This window comes from Palaemon carinicauda, chromosome 1, assembly GCF_036898095.1.
Source record: "Palaemon carinicauda isolate YSFRI2023 chromosome 1, ASM3689809v2, whole genome shotgun sequence".
In the NCBI taxonomy this organism is placed as follows: domain Eukaryota; kingdom Metazoa; phylum Arthropoda; class Malacostraca; order Decapoda; family Palaemonidae; genus Palaemon; species Palaemon carinicauda.
Window position 1 is genome coordinate 304,143,538 of NC_090725.1, and position 7,500 is coordinate 304,151,037.

General features: G+C 33.4%; 1 protein-coding gene across 1 annotated transcript in view; it reads left to right on the forward strand.

The window, feature by feature from the left end:
* Window positions 1-5,109: 5,109 nt before the first annotated feature.
* LOC137658524 (exosome complex component MTR3-like) overlaps window positions 5,110-7,500 on the forward strand; it is a 166,407-nt gene continuing 164,016 nt past the window's right edge. The window contains exon 1 of the mRNA XM_068393338.1: window positions 5,110-5,234. The gene's annotated coding sequence lies outside the window, so the exon portion shown is untranslated. The remainder of the gene's footprint in view (window positions 5,235-7,500) is intronic.

Consider the following 7,500-nt stretch of genomic DNA (forward strand, 5'->3'; position numbering starts at 1 on the left):
GAGCCTTTCCAATTCCTTTCGGTAATGAGCCTTTTTTTCCCAATCATAGGCCTATGCCATTTGCCTTCTTCCCTTTCATGTTTTAATGGCAGCTCATGAATGGCAGAGGCAAGGGACAGTGACATTGCCCTACAAGCAGGGCATTGCCCTAGAGACTGACCATACATAACTATGATCAGCGCCCAAGCCTCTCTCCACCCAAGCTAGGACCATGGAGGGCCAGGCAATGGCTGCTGATGACTCAGCAGATAGGCCTATCGGCTCCCCTAAACCCATATCCTTAGCTCATAAGGATGTTGAGGTTGTTGAGCGGGACTCTAACCCCAGACTGGCAATCATCAGGCAGGGACGTTACCGCATTGGCCACCATAATCTTCACATATCCATCTTCTCATACCATTCCTCCTTTGCTTTTGTCCTATTCTCCTCTTCCTTCCCTTCCTAGTGTTACTAATTTCCATCTTCCTTCTTCTGTTTCCAGTCCTATATGGTCCTCATTTCCTCCTTGCCTTTCCATGTCCTTCCAGTTCCTCCTTCATCTCACAATTCTTCATATTCTTCTTCCAAATATCCCTCTATTACCATTAGTTCTCTTCCTTCTCAATATGTTTATGATCTGATAACCACATTAGATAGCACTTTTTGTATATATTTTTTGTTTTTTGGATCAATTGGCTTTCTGTGATAACTAGATATATTTATTCCAACTTGCCATCCGATTTCTAGCTATACTCTATTATGAACCAACCTTTTGGTGGTTCTGTTAGAATAACCAATAGTCGCCGCAAAGATTCCTGGCAAAATAAGCCCCACCCCTTGCTAACGTGGGAGACAACCTGATTGGCTATGATGTCATCTGGGGGTGGGGCTTATTTCCCCATGAATCTTTGGGGTGACTATAGAATACTAGCTATACAGTGGGAAATAACTTGGCTTTTTCTACTATGCTACGTTCGCTGATGAAAATGTACAAGATCTTCGTCAGTTGAACAAATAGATGGATATTTAGATCTATTCGTTCAGATACCAAGCTTTTGGTGGTTCTTATAGAATAACCTAGACTCAGTATTGTTCAAAGCCTCACGCATCTCCATTCTTGTGAGCTAGGGATAAGGGCTTTCGGGGAGCCTGATAATCTATCAAAGGAGTCGTCAACAACCGTTGCCTGTCCATCCCTGGTCCTACCTTGGGTGGAGATGGGTCTTAGGCCTTGATTATATGTATGGCTGGTTAGTCTCTAGGAAAAGGTTGGTTGGTCTCTAGGAAATGGATGAAAATAAACTGTCACTTCTTCTAGTAAACAAATCTTATCCTCACGGAAAGCACTCCCTGCTGACACTGTGACCCACCTGTAAACTATGCCTGCCCTCGTTTCGCGTATTCTGCTTCTGGTATCTTTAACCATTGCTAATTTTTTCAGTCACGTCCAACTACATCTATTTTATGTTAGTCATTTCACTTTGATATTAAGTAATAGTCACACTATTTACGTTTTGTCTCTCTGGCTCATGAGTGACCTTTAAACCTTCAAACCCTGACATTGTCATTTTTCGTTTTCAATCATTTCACGATCGAGTAACTCTCTGAAGGAACCACTTTCGATCTTGCGGTCTGTGTCACCGCGTGGTAGACAAAGAATATTTTAATTTATATTATATATATATATATATATATATATATATATATATATATATACATACATACATATATATGTGGATATATATATATGCATATATATATATAAATATATATACATACATATATATATATGGATATATATATATCTATATATATATATATATATATATATATATTTATATATATGTATGTACAGTATGTATATTTATATATATATATATATATATATATATATATATATATATATCCACATATATATGTATGTGCATATATATATATATATATATATATATATATATATATATATATATATATATATATATATATATGTATGTATATATATGTATGTACAGTATGTATATATATATATATATATATATATATATATATATATATATATATATCCACATATATATGTATGTATTATATATATATAAATATACATACATACATATACTGTATATATATATATATATATATATATATATATATATATATATATATATTATCATTATCATCATCATCATCATCATCAGCCGCTACCAGTCCACTGCAGAACAAAGGCCTCAGACATGTCCTTCCACTTGCATCTGTTCATGGTCTTTCTTTGCCAGTCCACGCCCGCAAACTTCCTTAGTCCGTCGATCCATCGTCTTCTCTTCCTTCCCCTGTTTCTTTTGCAATCTCTAGGGACCCCTTCTGTTATGCTTAATGTCCATCTATTGTCTGTCATTCTCATTATATGTTCTCTCCATGTCTATTTCTTTTTATGGCATATTAGAATATAATTCTATCAGATGAACGTTTTACCTACATTGACGATTCAATCATTTGATTTATAATTGTTATAACAAAAAGAGTATTTCAAATTTCCTTCAATCTCATTGATGGATTTGAAAAATCTATTTTCCTGATTTGATTGGCATTCTTAGAAATGTCAAAATGTTATGTATTTCTTCCAAGAATTTCATGAAATGAGTTTGATAGATATGCATACTTTTTTTATCAGACACACATACACACACACACAGACATATATATACATATATATATATATAGATATATATATATATATATATATATATATATATATATATATATATATATCTATATATATATGTATATATATATATATATATATATATATATATGTATATACATATACATATATATATATATATATATATATATATATATAAATCTTTACACACACATGTATATATATATATATATATATATATATATATATATATTATATATATATATATAAGATGAATAGAAGAAAGGCAGATATGATGAGAACGGAGTATGCAATGGAAGATGAAATATCATTGGAAGGAGAAAGGATTAGTAAGGTAGATTCAAGTTTTTTGGAACTATGATCACTAATACAGGGTCTTTAGAATAAGAGTTTAGTGAAAGATTGAAAAAAGCAAATCAGACAATGGCTAAGTTACGTATTATTTGGAAACCAAATCGCCTGAAATTACATATAAAAATCAGACTATATATCAGTTTAGTGAGATCAGTGTTACTCTATGGACATGAGTCATGGTATGATAAAGAAACAATCTCTAATAGATTTAGTATATTTGAGAACAAAACCTTCAGAAGGATATTGGGAGATGAATGGCAGGATAGGATTAGAAATGAAACTATAAGAGAGATTACTCCAGTGCCATATGTGGATGAGATCATGGTGAGGGGTAGATGGAGATGGCTTGGGCATGCTCTTCGCACTCACCAAGAGAGATTAGTTCACCAAACGTTCTGCTTGGCTCCACAAAGCACTAGAAGAGTTGGAAGACCCAGACCTATATGGCAGAGGACTATGAAGTGCGAAGTAGGTGTTGATAAATGGATAAGTATTGAATTAAAAGCTCAAAATAGAGACGACTGGCGAAATGTAACCGATGCCCTTTGCGTCAATTGGCGTAGGAGGAGATGATGGTGATGATGAGGATGATATATATAAATATATATATATATATATATATATATATATATATATATATATATATATATATATATATATATATATATATTATATATATATATATATAAATACCTCCTAATATCGGATTTTCTCTGCCTCGGGGTCAGAGACCCAAGGGGAATCAACTTTATGATAATAGCTTCTGGTTGGCCAGGGAATCGAACCCGAGAGAGAGAGAGAGAGAGAGAGGAGAGAGAGAGAGAGAGAGAGAGAGAGAGAGAGTCTAGCATCTTGGAGGTGTGTGAATATTTAACAAAATATTTTATCATAAATGATACAAATTAAGAATCTTAATATTTGGATAATATTCTGTAAGGGTTATCATTTGATAGCATAAATATAATTCCTCACAAGAAAATAAAAAATGAAGTTTTCTTTTGTTTTTTAATGGATTGATATAATAGATTTTTAAATTTAGTCGTATGATTAATCAAACCAGTAATTAAAAACTGCACTAGTTATTTTGTTGTTTTTAATTTCAGGCTTTTTTATATTTATCACCATCTATATACTATTTAGGAACTAAAATATCCTTATTTTCTTAATATAGTAATTATCTAGTATGATTTCATTTAAAAATTTTGGTTATCTTTACTATATTCTATAGACCGTGGAAGTACTAATATCCTCATTTTCATATAATACTAATGATTGATCACTAGTATTATATGAAAATTATAAGGTAATTCATTACTTTCAAAATCTGCACAAGATAATTATAAATCAATTTGTGTTTGAAAAACAGTATTAGGAAGTGGCTTCCTCTCCCTTAGGGCCAAGGAGTTTAAAAAATGGAAGTGTCACTTCCGCTGAGATGTTGTGTAACATCTCGGCAAAAGCGAAATGGCGTATGCTAATGTATTTTTTTTCCTTCTTTTAAATGTAGGCCAGACAGGAGGATAAGGTAGCACTTCCCTCTTCACTTAAAAGAGTTCACTTTTACTCCCCAAGTTTATGTAACTGGACCCCCGAGGAAGGCACTTAAACTGCTGCCAGATGTTTTTGGACAAGAAAGTGGCCGCTGGCAACGATGGCTGCTGCCGTGGTCATGACATGCATTCAGCGACAGTTTCATTTCTTCCTCATTTAGTTTTTGTCTTTTCTTTAACGTAACGGCAAATTTAATCTCGATCTTTAACTGTTTGGTAGTTTCAGTTTATATTTTCGGTGTCTATCGTGTGAAACTTACTTTGAAAGACCGTGCTATCGGCCTACCGTGCTTGCTTGCTTGCTAGTACTATAGGCCTACAGGGGAGGAAGAGGCTCTGTTTTATGAAGAATCATTTAACAACGAATGGCTGACAGTTTAATTTCTTCCTCATTTAGTTGTTGTCTTTTTTAACGTAACGGCGATTTAATCTCGTTCTTTAACTGTTTAGTAGTTTCAGTTTTTATTTTCGGTGTTTTTCGTGTGAAACTTACTTTGAAAGATCGTGCTATCGGCCTACCATGCTTGCTTGCTTGCTAGTACTATAGGCCTACAGGGGAGGAAGAGGCTCAGTTTTATGAAGAATCGTTTAACAACGAATGGCTGAAGGCATAAATAAGTAAACGACGAGGAAATGTGAGAAGTGGCCACGCCTAACCCTAAAGAAAAGTGGTAAGTGATATTCTGAAAGTTGAATTGTTCACAGTCCATTTGTATAAATGAATTAGTCGTTGGTCATTTTTCTTTATGTATGAGGCGATTTTGTTTATATTTTCAAACGTTCTTTGAGCGAATTTTACACATTACAAGTGTGTGTATTTTGGTTAATCATATGAAATACAATTAAGTATATCCCGTTTTACGTTATATATAAGTCGTCATTATGGACTATAGATGTCGATAGGATAAAATTATTATATATATATATATATATATATATATACTATACATATTATATATATTATATGTGTGTATGTATGTGTATGTATATGTATATATATGTATGTATATATATACATACACACACACACACACACATATATATATATATATATATATATATATATATATATATATATATATATATATATATATTGTGTGTGTAATTGCAAAACCCTTTCGAATACCCTTTCAGAGAATTTTATTTGGTTTTGTGAAAGGAAAACTTTTTTCTTCTCAAAGCCGTTGTGCAAGTAATGCGTAGTTTTTTGTATGACGTAATCCTTACTTCCTTGCCTTTTTCGTTTTGACTTTCTAATCACTTAAGTAATTATATAGTCATTTTGCGTTATTGAGTTCCAGATATTGATAGATTTTTTTATCTATTATGCAATTCGTTCCCCTTTTATTTAATTAATTTATCGTTGGTATATTTATCATTTCCTTCAATTATTATCCTTTGTTCTTATATTTGTTTACTAATCCTGTTATTTAGTTGTTTTCTTACCTAGCTCTTTTTTTCTTTTTTTTTATTAGTCAATTTTGCTATATCAATTTTAAGTAGGAATTTTTTTTCCTGTTACTTTTTTTTTTTTTTTGAATAGTCAATTTTGCTATATCAATTTTAAGTAGGAAAATTTTTTCCCGTTACGCAAACTATTAAGATTTCTTCTTATATAAATAGAAAGGCTGAGTCATCAGAAGCCATTGTCTGGCCCTCCTTGGTTCAAGCTTAATGGAGAGGAAGCTTGGGCTCTGATTATACGTATATATGGTCAGTCTCTAGGGCATTGTTCTGCTCGATAGGGTAATGGCACTGTCTCTTGCCTCTGCCATTCATGAGCGGCCTTTAAACCTGTAAAGGTTGAGGTAGCCTATTGTAAATGTCCATGTCTATTATTGTTATTATTATTATTACTTGCTAAGCTACAACCCTAGTTGGAAAAGCAGAATGCTATAAGCCCAGGGGCTCCAACAGGGAAAATAGCCCAGTGAGGAAAAGAAACTAGGAAAATATAAATATTTTAAGAATAAAATAAATATCTCCTAAGTAAACTATAGAAACTTTAACAAAACATGAGAAAGAGAAATCAGATAGAATAGTGTGCCCGAGTGTACCCTCAAGCAAGAGAACTCTAACCCAAGATAGTGGAAGACCATGGTACAGAGGCTATGGCACTACCCAAGACTAGAGAACAATGGCTTGATTTTGGAGTGTCCTTCTCCTAGAGGAGCTGCTTACCATAGCTAAAGAGTCTAGCAATCTGTTTGACGGGAGATCGAGACCCGCTCAAACTCGATAGTTTCTTGTAGTGTCTACAACCTCACCATCCTTGTGAGCTAGGGGTTATTGGGGGAGCCTGCTGAGTCATCGGTAGCCATTGCCTGGCCCTCCCTGGTCCTAGCTTAATGGAGAGGAAGCTTGGGCTCTGATCATATATATATATATATATATATATGCATATATATATATTATTATTATTATTATTATTATTATTGCTAAGCTACAACCCTAGTTGGAAAAGCAGGATGCTATAAGCCCTGGGGTTCCAACAGGAGCCCTTGTGAGGAAATGAAACTAAGAAAAATTAAATATTTTAAGAACAGTAACAACATTGAAATGAATATTTCCTATATAGAATATAAAAACTTTAACAAAACAAGAGGAAGAGAAATAAGATAAATTAGTGTGCCCGAGTGTACCCTCAATCAAGAGAACTAACTCAAGACAGTGTAAGACTATAGTACAGAGGCTATGGCACTACCCACGATTTGAACAATGCTTGGATTTTGGAGTGTCCTTCTCCTAGAAGAGCTGCATACCATAGCTACAGAGTCTCTTCTACCCTTACCAAGAGGAAAGTAGCCACTGAATAATTACAGTGCAGTAGTTAAACCCATTGAGAGAAGAAAAATTGTTTGGTAATCCCAGTGTTCTCAGGTGTATGAGAACAGAGGAGTATATATAATAGGCCAGACTCTTCGGTGTATATGTAGG